Here is a 16893-nt window from a genome sequence, read left to right on the forward strand (position 1 = left end):
GCTTATTGGCCTTCGTTTTGGAAAATATCAATGTTGTTAGTAGAAGGGAAACAGGGAGCAGGAAGAGAGTTTCATAACATTGCGGTTCTTAGAAAGAAGCTACTGTAATAGAAGCTGTATTAAAATGCGGTATTAAAGCAATGAATTGATGGAGACTTCTAGAGCGATAAGTCAAATGAGCTGGAACAAAGGGGGAGCATATGCTATAAAAGTATTTGTAGAAAAGACTGAGACTAGCACGTCTATAAGAGAGAGGTGGCAGTGAAGTAGAAAGTGTGAAGCCAATCAAATTTCAAATACATTTCTGAAATTATTAAGAATCTTTAATTTGAGACAGATTCACCCGTCCAAATATGACAACAGTACTTCACACGTCATACTTTATTCTTTCTTTGTACGTTCGGCTTTTCTTGATTTTTTTTTTTTTTTTTTTTTTTTTTGTGGGGGCATCGGATTTTTACATCGAGATGCGATTCGAACGAATACTAAACCGCAAGTTACTTTAATTGCTAGGCCCTTTTTTTCTATGCGTCATCAAGATTCGCTTTCATCGTCGTTTGCACAAAACGTGTGAAACTGAAAATATTTTCCGATAAAAATCCTTTCAAACTGAAAATGTATCTATGATTCGTGAAATACTCATGGGCTCCGTTCAATCTCAAGAGGCAACTGACACAATTTGTAAGGAATGCTGCGCGTGTAATTGTGAAGCAAGTGTTGCGCATTCGATCAGCACACCTCTCCTGAATAAGCACTGTGTAAATTTAGTGAAAAGAAGTCAAGGATGACTGGAAAAAAAAGCTGAAATAAGAGAAGAGCACATACGACATGATCACGTTTGACACACCGGTTCCGAAGTTAAGCAACGATGAGCCGGACCAGTACTAAATGGGTGACCATTTGGGACTTCCAGGTGCTATATGTGCTCTCCGCTTGTCTCGACATTGTTTCCAGTCGCCCTGGACTTCTCCTTGCCACTGAATTAAAGCAGTGCTGATTCAGGAGACGTGTGATTAAGGATTGCGTAACTCTTGCTACACAATTACACGCGCAGCTGCCCCCCCCCCTACAGGGAGAATTCTGTGTCTTTCGAGGCTGAACGGAGGCATCGACACACAGCACTTGGTATTACCAAATGATCATCTACTTTAATACTAACCAGGTCAAAGGTCACTTAACTTCAGTGATCTAATGAGAACCGATGTGTCAACGTGATTATATCGTACATGTGAAATTCTATAAAACAGTGACTTGATGAACAGAAATGCCAAGTTCTCCCCAGGCCATCTGCGACGCAACGCGCTTGCTCGACTCGCCATGCCCATTTCAGACGGTTAGAATGCCACACACTGAAATGTCTTTATACATGCAGTTCTGTCTCCAGTAAACACATAACACCTAAAAGGTAAACTAACTCGCGTGCGCACACACACACACACACACACATACACACACACACATACACATACACACATAACGGAAATTTTAAACGAATATTTCTCTATTTCTTTTTCAAGAACGTTAAAGCTTCTCAACAAACTTTGGTCTTTCAAAGAATATTTTATATGTTTGCAGAATTATCGATAGAAATTGATTTCGTTCGTTATCTCGTTTTTCATCACCAAAATCCTGTTGTTGAGTTTATGCTAAATGTTAACTTATTCATAACAGTCACGTTTTTCAATCGCCAATTCAGCTACATGCATATTAATTGTTAGCGCTGTTCTTGGCACATTCCAAAGAAGTACTATCACCAAAATACACTACCTGTCGCCAGAGGCAACACTAAAGTTTTGCATAAAGGATTATTTTTTCGATTTTCTGATTCAAACGGTCGAACACCGTACGAAATTCGAAATTAAGTGAGATTGCGTAAAAAAAAAAACTTTGAAAAATTGTGCAGATGCATCTACCTTTGTTATTTTTGTTGTTGTTTTTTTTTCTTCGTTTATTTGTTGTTATTGGGAGAAGCTCTTTGAACAAGACACTTCAAAGGGTGCACGTTTTTTGTAGCGGAAAAGGCTTTTTGAAATGAAGCGCCAACGAGTCGCGCAGCCAGGCACCAGACTTTTGTCTCCGGTGAATAAAACCTGGTTTTTTTTTTAGGCGGGGGGGGGGGAAGGGGGGCGAGGAGTGGGAAACGATTACGTGTACATTTTTGTGTTCATCTCCCCCAAAACATCGGATGATGAAACACAGTAGTGCGAGCTGCCGCAAGGGAAAAACATGCCTCCGTTAAATTTTGAAGGTAAGATATGTAATTTTAGCATTTCATATTCAGCAACAACTATGTGATATGATTTATTCCGACAAAAAAGAATCCTAAAGATAGGCATGTCTTATCTATAGTCTGAAACTAATTATATATATATATATATATATATATATATATATATATATATATATATATATATATATATATATTCACTTCCCCAATTAAAAAACATTTTTCTGATTTTTCATCACACATTCGTTCTAATTTCAGCTGTTGTGATAATGCAAAATGATTTGCAATTGTTATCGAAAGAGTTATAGAATTCTGAAAATCTGGGAAAACTTATTGGCACTCAGATTCTAGGGAACACCACTTGTTATAATCTGCAAACAATCGCCAATAATGACTTGTGTAAAAACTTTTAGTGAGTAAATTAAAATAATTAAAAATAAATAAATAAATAAATAAATAAATAAATAATAATAATAATAATAATAATAATAATAATGAAAATACGACTACTACTACTACTACTAATAAAAATACTTTTTATAATAATAACAATAACAACAACAACACTAAAAAGAATAATAATAATAAACAATAATAAAAATGCTACTACTACTACTAATATTAATAACAAAAATAAAAATACTACTCATAATAACAATAACTATAATAAAATAGTAATAATAATAATAATAATAATAATAATAAAATATTACTACTGATAATAAAATTAATAAAACGAATAAAAATACTACTAATAATAACAATAGTAAAAATAGCAATAATAAAATACTATTATTACTACTACTACTACTACTACTACTACTACTACTACTAATAATAATAATAATAATAATAATAATAATAATAATAATAATAATAATAATCTGAATTAACATTCCCATCTAGTTTGAGATGATGCCATAGAAAATTTCCATAAAATCTTCGAGAGGATGAAAAGACAGAGAAAGGAGAGCGCGAACACAAACCAGACATTTGCTGGAAGAACCGAGAAAGCGAGAGAGAGAGAGAGAGAGAGAGAGAGAGAGAGAGAGAGAGAGAGAGAGAGAGAGAGAGAGAGAAAGAGAGAGAATGAATATTGAGGAGACTGATTGTCACTCAGATTCTAACGAGAACTGAACGGTAAATTGATGTTACAATTACGCAAAGTGATTTGCAATGGTGATTTAAAGAGGAGGTGAGTGCTGGAGAGCTGAGACGGCTTGAAGCTCTCCAACCATCATCCCATTTTGCATCCCCCTGTTTTACAAGTACTTTCATAAACTGTGCCTTGATGTAATCATAACACGTGTTTTATCACGGCGTACATATTCCTGGCTAAAGTGACGAACAGCAAAATCCCACCTCTTCACTATCGAGGTCCCTTGATGACGAAAAGCCTCTTACTCTATAAGTTTTACGAACTGCTAAACCTTGGAACTTCCTTCATGTCTCCTGCTTTCCTAACTGTACTGACATACATAAATTTAAATATATGGGAACAAACACCTCGTTGCTCATTTCCCTGCATAGTTTCCCTGAAGACATGGCCCGAAATAGTAGCACTTTTCGCCAAAATCGTAACGCGTCTTATTTGAAGTGAATAAGAAGAAACAAAGTACACCGGATATTAAGAAAGTACATCGAATATTTTCCAAGCATGATTAACTAGACCTGGTAAACTTTTACTTGGTTTCAACCTTAACAAAAATGACGAATTGTACAAATGTTCGGGTATGCTGAAAACGAATATCTCATATAAATCTTCCGCAAATAAGTAGTTTTCTGGATAATAAGCAATATAATTTTTTTGTTATTACTGGTGGCCATCTTGGTAGGCGCGACGCGCGCTCATGCGTGTAAATGCAACCCTGAGACACTACGCACAAACGCGCGCGTCCCAAGATGACCACCAGCAATAACATAAGAAATGGCATTGCTTGATATTCGGAAAACTACTTACTTGCGGAAGATTTAAATGCGATATTCGTTTTCAGCATACCCGGAGATCCGTAAAGTCATCATTTTGAAGTAAAATGCTCAGGTGGAAATCAAGTGAATGTTATGATCTTGTTCGAAAGTTCGGTTGAAATTTTCTGTGAATCTGCCTTTTAATCTGATGCTTTTTTTTGTTGTTGTTGATGTTGTTTTATTAATGAATTAACAATTTATTAAGGCCAACATTCTCTCGAGAATAAATTTGATGAGATGCATGGATTATCAGTAGAATGATGAAGAATTATTATTAGATGGTTTAAAAGGGATCAATGAAATGGACACACTGTTAATCATTTATGGCAAATTGTTGATGATACCGGATTTGAAGACGACCATAATGTCCTTTTTACTTTATACTAGATGATGGTAGCGAAATATCTGTTTTACTTTTGAAATCACGACTTTATAATAATATATACGAAATCTGGACAAATTAAAATATCATATTTAAGCGTATTTTATGCCCGGGGCCAACCTCCTCCTCGTAGCACACACACACACACACACACACACACATATATATATATATATATATATATATATATATATATATATATATATATATATATATATAATAAATGACAAAAAGTTATATTCCAAAATACATGATGTTGACCATCTTATAATTTATTCCTTTAATTCAGTTGACTTATACAATTCTTGGCAGCATCTGTTTCGTAGCGCAAAACCAATCACTTAATTATTATATCAATCAGTGAATCTATTATGCCCTTAACTCGTCAGAAGGGCGTAATAGATTCACGGATTGATGTAATAATTAAGTGATTGATTTTGCACTAGGAAACAGATACTGTACAGAATTGTATCGGTCAACTGAATGAAAGGAATAAATTATAAGATGGTCAACATCATGAATTTTGGAATATAACTTTTTGTCATTTATTCTCTATATTGCTCTGCAATTAGATTGAGCTTCTTATATAAGGATTGATATGTATTAAAAAATATATATTTCTACAGAAATATAACGTTGCTGTATTTCAATCGCTTTCCCCCAATTTCCCCCCATACATAACGTAACGCAACTTTATTTTTATTTGTACATATTTTCGATTCTCCTTCGTGTTTTTTTTTCTCTCAAATCTCTCGATACAGCTCTGATAAAGCGAGGGCGAAACCGGTCAGCTGACTCTCCCATTTTTTTCTTTTTCCTTTTATTTTTCTCTTAACCTCGTTAACTTTATTTTAAACGTTAATTTTATTTATTAAACGTTAACTTTATTTTAAGCGTTAATTTTATTTATTAAACGTTAACTTTATTTTAAACGTTAATTTTATTTATTAAACGTTAATTTTATTTATTAAACGTTAACTTTATTTTAAACGTTAATTTTATTTATTAAACGTTAATTTTATTTTAAACGTTTATTTTATTTAAAACGTTAACTTTATTTTAAACGGTAACTTTATTTTAAACGGTAACTTTATTTTAAACGTTAATTTCATTTTAAACGTTAATTTTATTTATTAAACATTTTAATCATGAATTTTCGTCTTCCTTTCATGATCGTATTATATAAATGTTGTACCCTCAAAGAATCATGATATATATATATATATATGCGTGTGTGTGTGTGTGTGTGTGTGTGTGTGTGTGTAGAAATAGAGCAAATCAGTTTGACAGGAAATGTTGAGGGTAGAAGAAGCAGAGGACGACAGCGAGAAACATACGGTGACAGTCTGAACACCTGAGCAACATCAAAAATATGAGCAACAATGAATTCATAAATGCCTTGAGGGAGATAGATGGAGAGTCATAGCCGTCAATGCTTGTACCAGGCAGGACAACACTTGATGACGATGATTATGATGATGATGATGATGACGACGACGACGACGACGACGACGACGACGACGACGACGACGATATATTAGGGTTGAGACGATTAATCAGAATCGGAATCGGGAATCGGAAAAATTGGAACGTTTGAGGTATCGGAAAAAATTGCCTATTTTTCTAAGTTAAAGCGATTCTTTCTTTTAATTGTTTTTTGTTTGCTTTTGTTTGCAACTTACTATTAATGATGAAATGAAAAATATTTATAAAATCTTTAGATATTCCCCCCCCCTTACACAAAAATGTCTGTTTACGTTTGCGATAACATATGCACATTTTAGATGAGGTTTTACGGTAATCCGAAAATAAAATAAAATAAAAATCGACAATTCTATAGCTAAATATTAAGCGATTTTAAAAAGTAACGAAATCGGTAATTGTATCGGAATCGGAAATTTAGAACAGAGTCGGTAATTGTATCGGAATTGAAATTTATTGGAATCGTCGAATTACTACTGCAGGGAAAGCAGTCCGTTGGTAATATGTTTCCACGGATTGTAAAGAATGTTTATGTTAGGCACAAGGACGAAGGGATCTCCTGTAGATGTATCCTTGAACTACTTTCGCCTTTTCTCGCTCATATGTCCCTGTACCGAATTCGTAGCAGTGGGCCGATATCAGTGGTCTTTTTTCTACTAAAAAAGTCATTAACAATGTTTATTTTTTGTTTTAATGTTTAACCTATTTAAAACTGATACAAATTATTGTGCAACATAGTATTCTCAAATAAAATTTAGTTTTTACGATATTTTTGTTTATTAAATTGTTAAGTAATTTGCCGGAATATCATTTATATTTAATAATCAAGTAAAAAACGGTATTTTTAAACAATGTTTTAATTGATGGGCAGAAATCAGAAGCTCGCGGTAATAATGATTGAGGCCCTTCAGAGTTCCATCCTAGGCCCAACTATTTTCTTGATCTACATTAAGAATCTTCCAAATCATATCTTACATCATTTGTAGACATATATGCTGACGACACTACCATCTATCGTAGCACATCAAAGACTGCAAACGACCAAGTTTTCTCTAATTTTCTCTTCTCTGATCTTGAGCGCGTGGTACAATGGAGGAAGAGGTTGCTGGTTACTTTTAATTCATCCAAAACCAAGCTTCTATCTTTACATCACCAACGCTCTGATCCCCATCTGGCATCAATTGAAATGACCGGCTCTCGTCTTGTAGAGGATCCACGTTTTGACAAGCTTTTGGGCTTGACCTTTACTCCCGATCTGAAATGGAACACGTACACCAAATCCGTTGCCAAGGTCGCTGGAAAATAGTAGGATCCTTCTATCGATCCAGTAGATATCTCACTGCTGATGCAATTCTCTATCTATATAAGAGCCAGGTACGCCCAAGGATGGAATACTGTTGCCACATCTGGGCAGGAGCTGCTAGAAAGGACTTATCCTGCCTTGATAGAGTTTAAAATAGACCTCGTAGCCTAGTAGGAGATGCCTTTTTCTCTTCCCTGCAACCTCTTTTTCACAGAAGAGATGTTTCGAGTGTGTCTTTGCTTTATCATTATTTTCATGACAAGTGCTCGTTTGAGCTCCAATTTATGCCCCCCTCGCTAAACTTTCACGAGAAACACTCGTCTAGCTGAAAACAGTATAAATAATTTCCACCACTCTTTATCTGTGCCTAAACCTAAACGTAGATTCCATGAACAAAATTTATTTCTTAGAAGTGTACGCTTATGGAACTGTCTTCCGTTTGCCTGCTTTCCAGCTGACTACAATATCGTTGTCTTCAAGTCAAACGTAAATAAATTCCTGATGAACTGTTCAACTTAAGTAAAGAAATTTACCGAATTTCTATTACTAATGATTACTATATTGTCCAATTGGGTACTGTACACTCTTTAACCTTTATCCTCGAGTAGCAACTGGGCCTTGATAAGTTGTGATGTATATGTAAAAAAAGTTTCATTATTTTTAGTGTGCAATAGTTTATATCAGTTTGAAATATGATAAACATTTAAAAAAACTGGAATAGGGGTATGTGAGCGAGAAAAATCGAAACTAGTTCAGGGAGACGTCTCCTACAGGGGAGTTCCTGGATATGACCTTAAACTATATCCAGTGATGAGGCCTTAGCTTGCGGGCTTTAGGGAGTGTTGGCCCATCCTTTAATTGCTATTGCTCCCAGGTCCACTCTGACCCGGAGTGGTAGTACCTGTTAGGGTCCCAACTATGGGTTAAATAGAATCCGACTTGAAAACAACAAATATTTTCTATTAAAAAAATTTTCTTCAAAATCTTTGGATTCGGTATTAAATAACCTGAAAAGGGTTGATATGCCGTAAAACAAAAACAACCAACCAAACCGGATAACAGGATAAAGAATGAAAAGGTTCTACAATTGTCTATTGTCACAGTTTAGTTGAATTATTTTTTTAACGCCAAATCAACCCCTTTTTTTGGTTATTTACTGTTGACACGGTGATTTTAGAACAAGTTTTAATGTTCTAATATAAATGTTTATTGTTTTGTTTTGGTTTTTGTATATGAAAATTGTTGTTTTTGGCTTTTAACTTTGCACGACATAATTGGGTTTTGAAAAAGGAAAAGAAAAAATAGCATTAACGCTCGACATGTTGGAATAATTACTAGACTTTTAACCTTTGGAATACGGACAAAAGTAATAACCCGTTGACTTAGAATGAGTTGTTCGTGCAAAATTGATGGTTGAATATGTTTAAACATGTGTTCATTTTTTGCATTAAGTACCAATCTATATAAATCTCTATTATCCTCTAACTGTCGATCGAACGGATACCATAATACTTAGCTCGCTGCACCTTATAATAACGAATGTCTATTAAAGATGTCAGCCAGTCAATAGATTCCGAGAAAAAAAATCGGACAAACAAACGTACAGACAAACGTACAAGAAATAGAATATAGACTTCGAGTAGGATTTTGTCGATATAAATTTAATTATTGTTACGGGGGGGGGGGAATTGACGAGAGGATAATAGTGGATGTGCTAACGCGTAAGGAACGTGACAACAATAAAAGAAATAAGGAAATTGTATCAATTGTATTTGTTTCAATATTTTAAGGGCATAATTATAGTCTGTTTAAATGAGTGAGTCGAAATCAGAGATTATTTATATATGAATTTAGGAAAACTCGTCCTCAGAAAACTTATACTCGGAAAACTCGTACCCGGAAAACTCGTCCATTTATGCTAGGTAGGAAAACTGGTCCATTATTGAAAAAATATCGAGTGAAAACATATTCTATGACCGTTCTTGAAGGAGATATTCTTTTTAAAAGAAAATACACATTCAATATATTTTTAAGTAATGTTTTACTTGTTTGCTGTTGTTTTAAACAAAATAAAATTGATTTTTCTAAGTGTTCGTCTTCTATCTATCTTTGTAAGTTTTTAGTGGTTAAAAGTAATATTGAGTGGAACTTTTGAACAAAAAATGTACGAAATGAGATAATCACGTCTTAGGAGTCTCGCTAATCGCTAAAAAAAAAAAAAAGAAAATACTGAGGTAGATATAGTTTTAAAACGACCCCCCTAAAAGACAATAAAATTTTGAGGTAATGTCCAAGATCACTTTACAAAAAAAAATTAATGTTGTAGTATTTTTCACATTAAAAACAATTTTTTTCAAATATTGTAGTATTTTTCATATTAAAAACATTTTTAATCTTGTAGTATTTTTCATGTTAAAACAATTTTTTAAATATTGTAGTATTTTTCATATTAAAAACAATTTTTTTAATGTTGTAGTATGTTTCATATTAAAAATAATTTTTTAATGTTGTAGTATTTTTCACATTAAAAACACGCTTTTGTGATTGAAGATGATGTAGCAAAATTTCAAAGCAACTGTTAAAGGAGTTCACCTGTCATCTAATTTTGTAAAAAATGAATCATCCGAGAGTGGAAAACAAGATCCTAGCAGCCACGGCCAGAGGTTCACTGAGTAATATATATATATATATATATATATATATATATATATATATATATATATATATATATATATATATATTAGCAGTATTACCTGGCCTTGCTTGGGGGCTGCTTTGATGCCTTTTTTAATGCTTATTTTGATTTGTATCTTTTGTCATTTCAATATTTTCTTTTTTTTTTTTGTAATTCTAAAATTATTTATCACCTTACTGATCAACGTAGCCCCCTCAAACTGGAGGCAGCGTGCTAGCAACAATCCAATTTCTCTGATTTGTTCGCTTAGCAGCTATTCTTCAGCTCAAAACCAACCACTTTGCCGAGGTTTTGGGGGCCATGATTTCGTGAACCGTATGCGAAAGAAACCATATGATCAATATCGATTATTCGTTGTAAGAATGTATGTGGTTGTCGCTGTATAGTTCTACAATTGATCAAGTGTGTCGAAAAATACCTTATCTCATGTTTCCGGGCATACTACTTGTGCTTGGTTGTTGGGGGCCTATGTTTTGTTTAACCGACATATAAGAAACCTGTGAATCACATTTTCAATAAATATGTGTGTGGACTGTTTTGTAATTTCTTCATGATCAGTTGCTTCTTCAAAGACAGAAACATCATTTACTTCTGCATTGCTACAAAAAAAAAAAATCACGTAAATTTTGAAGTGTTGCAATTAATGAAAAAAAAAACTAAAGAAATTTACATCTGGAGGTTGAAGCTAGAGACCACGCAATGCAATTTAAAAAAGACAAAAAAGACACGCTACGCTGTCAACTTACCCACAGTAGAATTGTCATGGCCCGTTGTTCTATCATTATTGCTAAGCGATTACATGGTAAAAATGGCTTTACTGATGATTAATTAAAATAACGGTTTCAATTATCGATTATCGGTCATCGTCGGGGGTATTCTGAGCAAAAACTTAACTAAGATCACTTCCAGACTTATACACTTACGTTTTGTAAATTTTAAAGAATCTGTTCAGCCGTTTCGGAGTCTATAATGAACAAACTCACATTCAAACAGACAAAGTTGCATATATATATATATATATATATATATATATATATATATATATATATATATATATATGTGTGTGTGTGTGTGTGTGTGTATTAACAGAAATTTTGATATGGAGTATAAAATTCAGAATTAACGGTTTAAAGCTAAACAAGTGTAGAATCTCATTCAATAGATTAACACACACACATATATATATATATATATATATATATATATATATCCGTATTCCTGTCTCTTTGTTTGTTTGTTCACAATTTGATTAATATATACAAAACGTGTCTTACTTTAATCTTTCCTTTATTTCTATATATAGTATTATTCTTGCAAAAATATATAATTAAGAGATCACCTTATTTGCATATGACATTAAGAATAATCGATTTTACTAAATAGCGGTATCTTAGTTAATGTTTTAGCGAGAGAATTATTTTAAGTATTCTATTTAAAATTGTTATTTAATAAATTTTAAACAACAGTTATATTGATAATATATTTAATTTAATTTTTGTGGGATTAATATTTCCAACAACGACCTTTTTTTTATAATTTTTTAGAGTTATTTGCCCCTAGATAAAAAACAAACGTTCACCAAATATCATTTGGTAATTTCATTAAATTTCTAGCTAGAAGAATAATTCCGTGTAGATAGAAAAAATGGTTGGCTGTTATTGTTTTTTTAAATATTCAAAAAAGCATTTACGAAAAAACTGAAAAGATTTCATTTGTTTTTTTTTTATTTCATTCCTTAAACAGAGCGCCGGTTAATACCTAAAAAATGAAGATCTACTGCCCTCCCTCTAAATTCCACAATTTACACTTTTTTTTCTTTTTTCGTGTTAATTTAATCGATTACAAACTTAATTTTCAAATTAAAAAGGTAACTTTATACAACATAACCCAGCGGCGTTTAACGGTTAAACGCCGTTGGGTCACGATCTCCATTTTTAGAGGTTAGCTTTAACCCCTAAAAAATTGAGATCTACTTTTTTAAGCCTAATACAGCGTTTATAAATATTATAAGAGAAGAAATTTTGAAAAAAATAAAATAACATGTTAGATTGGGGGATCACTTTTCTATATAAATTTAACGTAAAATGATCACCCGCTTTTTGGCCACCAAGTGTTCAAGGAGACATGTAACCTCTAGCATTTGTTCAAGTTTTGCGATTGAGGGGGAGGGCAAAATCTAACAAATACAATTTGTTTTTTTCGGGGGGGGAGGGCGGGAATTACATTGAGAACATAAAATGACGATAAATTTAATTATTTTTATGAGGTCATTCTCTACTTTCACCTAACAATTTAATAAACAGAACAAACCCATCAAAATATGACAAATTCAATTGGGGGGGGGGTAAATTAGAAGCATAAAACGACAAATAAAAAGTAAATCTAACGCCCTCCCTAAAAAGACAAATTGAAAATTTCCTTTATTTACAAAAAAAAAAAAGCCAGTAAAAAAGTGCCCTTACAAAAAATAAAGGTTAATATGTAGTTTATCGGTGTAAATTATTTGACAGACAAAAAAATTATGAAAACTATTTATTTTTATATGAAAACATTATTAGACGTAAAATAAAAAAAAAAAAATCATTTTTATGATTTTATCATATTTATTAGACTAAATGTGCGCGCCTTACACGTTGAATATTTGGCCTTTTTTTTTAGGTTTGGCAGGTTGTTTTTTTAAGACCAAATTTGGCTTTTTTTACGTTCTTTCATTACAAAAAAAAATATGGCAGCCAAAAACATAGTTCATGAAAAAAAAAGGCCAATCTGCCAAACATTAGGAGGCCAAATTTCAAAAGCAATATAGCGGCCTCAAATAATAAATATAAATGATAAAAAATAATAAAAATGAATTTTTTTCTGATTTTATTTCAGCCTTTGGGTCTAACAATGTGTTTTTTATAAAAATAGTTTTTATATTTTTTGTCTGGCAAATCATTTATGCCGCTAAACTACACATTTACCAAAATAAAAAATAAACGCACGCATTAATGTTTATAAACGTTATTTTGTCAGGTTCACAAAATCCTGAGTTTTCTTAGGACAGTGACTCCTTCTGCCGAAATATCTGGTGGAGAGTGTATTAGATACTTAATTTTTTTTTTTTTTTTGGGGGGGTGACTACATTTACATGTTTTTATTCGTTCTTTTATTTTTGAAATTGTTGTGAGGGCATCCACGTTACCCATTATGAAAATGATTAGTATAGCAGGGGTGTTTCAAACGGAACTTCATGTCAACCCAGGCAACGCCGGGTACCCATGCTAGTATATATATATATATATATATATATATATATATATATATATATATATATATATATATATATATATATATATAAATATTACAGAATTAATATTTATAAAATTATCTCAACCAGATGTAAAAGCTTGATAAAACCAAATAGGAGATAGAGCTTATAATAAGAGCAAATAGTTAATAAAACATGTTAAAAAAACACTTTGAAAAGGAGTTAAAAACATATTTAATCTGAAAGGAAACATTTCGAAGAAATACTTTCCTTCTCATCAGAGGGTTGGAATTAGCAAAATGCGGGATTGGATTTTGCATACAAAAGTAGTATTTCTTCGAAACTCCTCGGATTAAGGACTATCCACTTATTAAGTGTTTCCTTTTCAGATTAAATGCGTTTTAACTCTTTTTCAAAGTGTTTTTAACAAGTTTTATTAACTATTTCCTCTTATATATATATATATATATAATATTTATATAGACAAATATTACATAGTCTCTAAAATGAACATCCGAATGTTTCGGTTGGTTGGTTGGTTGGTTGTTTTTGTTTTACGGCATATCAACCCTTTCCGGGTTATTTAATGCCGAATCAAAAGATTTTGAAGAAAATTTTTTTTAATAGAATATATTTGTTGTTTTCACGTTGGTTTCTATTTAACCCATAGTTGGAACCCTAACAGGTACTACCACTCCGGGTCAGAGTGGACCTGAGAGCAATGGTAATTACAGGGTGGCTCCACACTCCCCAAAGCCCACAAGCTGGGGCCTCACCATTGGATATAGTTTAAGGTCATATTCAGGACCCCCATTGAGGGACTTTTACCCTCTGCAGGGGGGGGGCAGTCGGCGTATTCTAATGACCCACCGACAGGGCCCCGAATGTTTCGGAGGAATTAGTTTATTAAAAAAAAAACAAAAGTTCATCGTCAGGTGACAAAAGTAAAATTTATCTGCTATTCAAAGCATCTGGTTCTTAAATGAAAGAAGTGAAATATTTTTTTTATTAATAAAAATAAAATAATAAATCGCTAACTTTAAGTGGGAAGGGGTGATGTTAAGTGACATTTTAGACTATAAAATAGAAGGCAATATGGAGAAAAGGATGTAAAAAATAATGAGAACGGTAGAAAGAGATAAGAATAGAAGAACGAAGTGACAGCTAAAAAGATGAAAAAAGAGAAGAAAGAAAAAAGAAAAGAAAAAGATAAAAATACATATTCATATATATATATATTTTTTAAAAGATGGAATTTTATATACATACTAGACCCGTGACCCGTTGGGTCAGTATGTTATATTAGCTATGGAATTCATGTATGAGCGTGACACTTGTGACGTAAAGAAAATAGGTTGGGTTTTTTTACATAACAGAAACATTTCTATGAAAGTATATTAAAATGAAAAAAGAATATATATAGATTTCTATAAGTCATTCTGTTTATTATAATTGATTATTTTAAAAAAAACATTAAAGTTACTTAATTATAAGTGGTTGGCTATACTTATAAGGTAAATGTGCACTGAACAGATACCATAATACTTATTATAGTTAAATTAAAATTTTGATATATCTGCTTTTTTTTTTACATCGTTCATTTCTGTCCAAATAAACAATTGTTACTACAGCCTGCTTTTTTTACATCGTTCATTTCTGTATTACGTTTAAGTTATTTTAAACCCCACTCTTCCCATGTTAAATAATAATTTCGAAATAATAACGTTAATATTTCAGTGCGCAGGTCATGAGCGCATGCGCAACCGGATGTCGTAAACCGGAAAGTGGGTTACATACATTGTTACAATATTATTTGAGTTTTATAATTATATATATATATATATATATATATACATATATATATATATATATATATATACATATATATATATATATATATATATATATATATATTTAAATATGTATGAATATAAAAATCAATACGAAAAATATATAAATGTTTATATCTTTTCTGTATTTATTTCCTGTGTGTTAACGTGTAGGAATACAAAAAGTCTTTGGAAAAAACAAGAATTTTTCTTTCAAAAGCACATAATTTTTTTACCGATCTTTTGGTTTTCCTCTGTGTGAATGATGGAAATGTGAGTGTAGGGCGGGCAGGGTTTCCAGCAGGAGGGGCACGGGTATTGCCAATAAGGTTAAGATCTATTTGAATATCACTATTCCAACATTTTTGGCTTGGAATGGTCAGCAACTTGTGTGGCCTCTATTCAAACCAAAGTCTTTCATAAAACTTGGAATTGGACACCCACGCAGCATATATATATATATATATATATATATATATATATATATATATATATATATATATATATATATATATATATTTATATATATATACGCACACAACCTGTATAAAGGTCTTTTTTAGAGGCGACTTTAATTGAAAAGTTAGCAATTATTAGTTATTTTGATTTCAGCTTTGTTTAGCAATTCATCATGAAAGACCGGAGAAGTGCAAATTGCAAATAATGTGATCAATTTATTGAGATAAACATTTGATGAATGAATGATTTTTCGAAATATATGTCAATTGTCAATTGTCAGTTGTGCAGCTCATTCGTGTGATTTAACCCCATTAGGTTATATTTATTGTGGATATGTAAAGTCCCATGTCTATGCTGATAAACCAGACACAATAGACCACTTAGAAGATAACATTCGACGCATTATTTTCGAAATACAGATTAATTTAATGCGTAGAGTTTATTAAAATTCGATCTTTCGGTACAAGCCGCGGGGTTATAATCCCAAAATCGTATATTGTAAATGGCAACTATTAATCATTGGAATAAACCACATATTTATATAAAAATACCTTTGTTTAATTATAATTTAATTTCGCCCCTCTTAAAATTCTCTTTATCTTTATATATATATAGCAACATACTTCATAACATAGGAAAAGAAGCAATCTTATATTGGATTGATAAACATACATAAATATTACACCCGAGATTCATTAACAATTCGTTATCGACTACATAGATATTATCCTAAACAACAATGCCTACAAATTCAATGAGGATTACTACGAACGATTCGACTAAATTAATTTATGTGATCCAATAAGAGAGGGAAACACACACACATTCAAACCCCCAATAAAACATTAAAAATAAAAAAAACTATACTGCACAACCAGATAATTTATGTATGCACTAAAATGCACAGCATGAGGCAATCATTCATAAGCCTCAGCAATAGAGAGGCCTCACATAAAAGTTATATGAAAATCTCAGAAAACAGACTCTTATATGTTTCGCAACACGTACATGTATGCAGTAGATATAACTTCGGAATAATGTCAATCTTCCAAACCGATAATTACTTACACACGAAATAAGTTTTATAACAAGATCAATTCCCGAATTGAACAGAGTTTAATATTAAACAAAATGCAAAGCACATGTGTGTGCATCGTTACATCGACACACATACTTCAGAACCGACACATTGAAGTCCGCATACGCACACACACGCACGCATGTTCACGCGCACGCATACACAAAAAAATCCTCCTTGTCTCTAATGTAACACATTAAAAAATATCAGTCAAACTGAA

General features: G+C 32.1%; 1 protein-coding gene across 1 annotated transcript in view; it reads left to right on the forward strand.

Moving 5' to 3' along the window:
- The first annotated feature begins 2183 nt into the window (after positions 1–2183).
- LOC145256366 (protein Wnt-2b-like) overlaps positions 2184–16893 on the forward strand; it is a 357390-nt gene continuing 342680 nt past the window's right edge. Inside the window, exon 1 of the mRNA XM_080115190.1 lies at positions 2184–2248. The gene's annotated coding sequence lies outside the window, so the exon portion shown is untranslated. The remainder of the gene's footprint in view (positions 2249–16893) is intronic.

Source organism: Euprymna scolopes, chromosome 32 (genome assembly GCF_053919585.1).
Source record: "Euprymna scolopes isolate OS-2025 chromosome 32, ASM5391958v1, whole genome shotgun sequence".
Lineage (NCBI taxonomy): Eukaryota > Metazoa > Mollusca > Cephalopoda > Sepiida > Sepiolidae > Euprymna > Euprymna scolopes.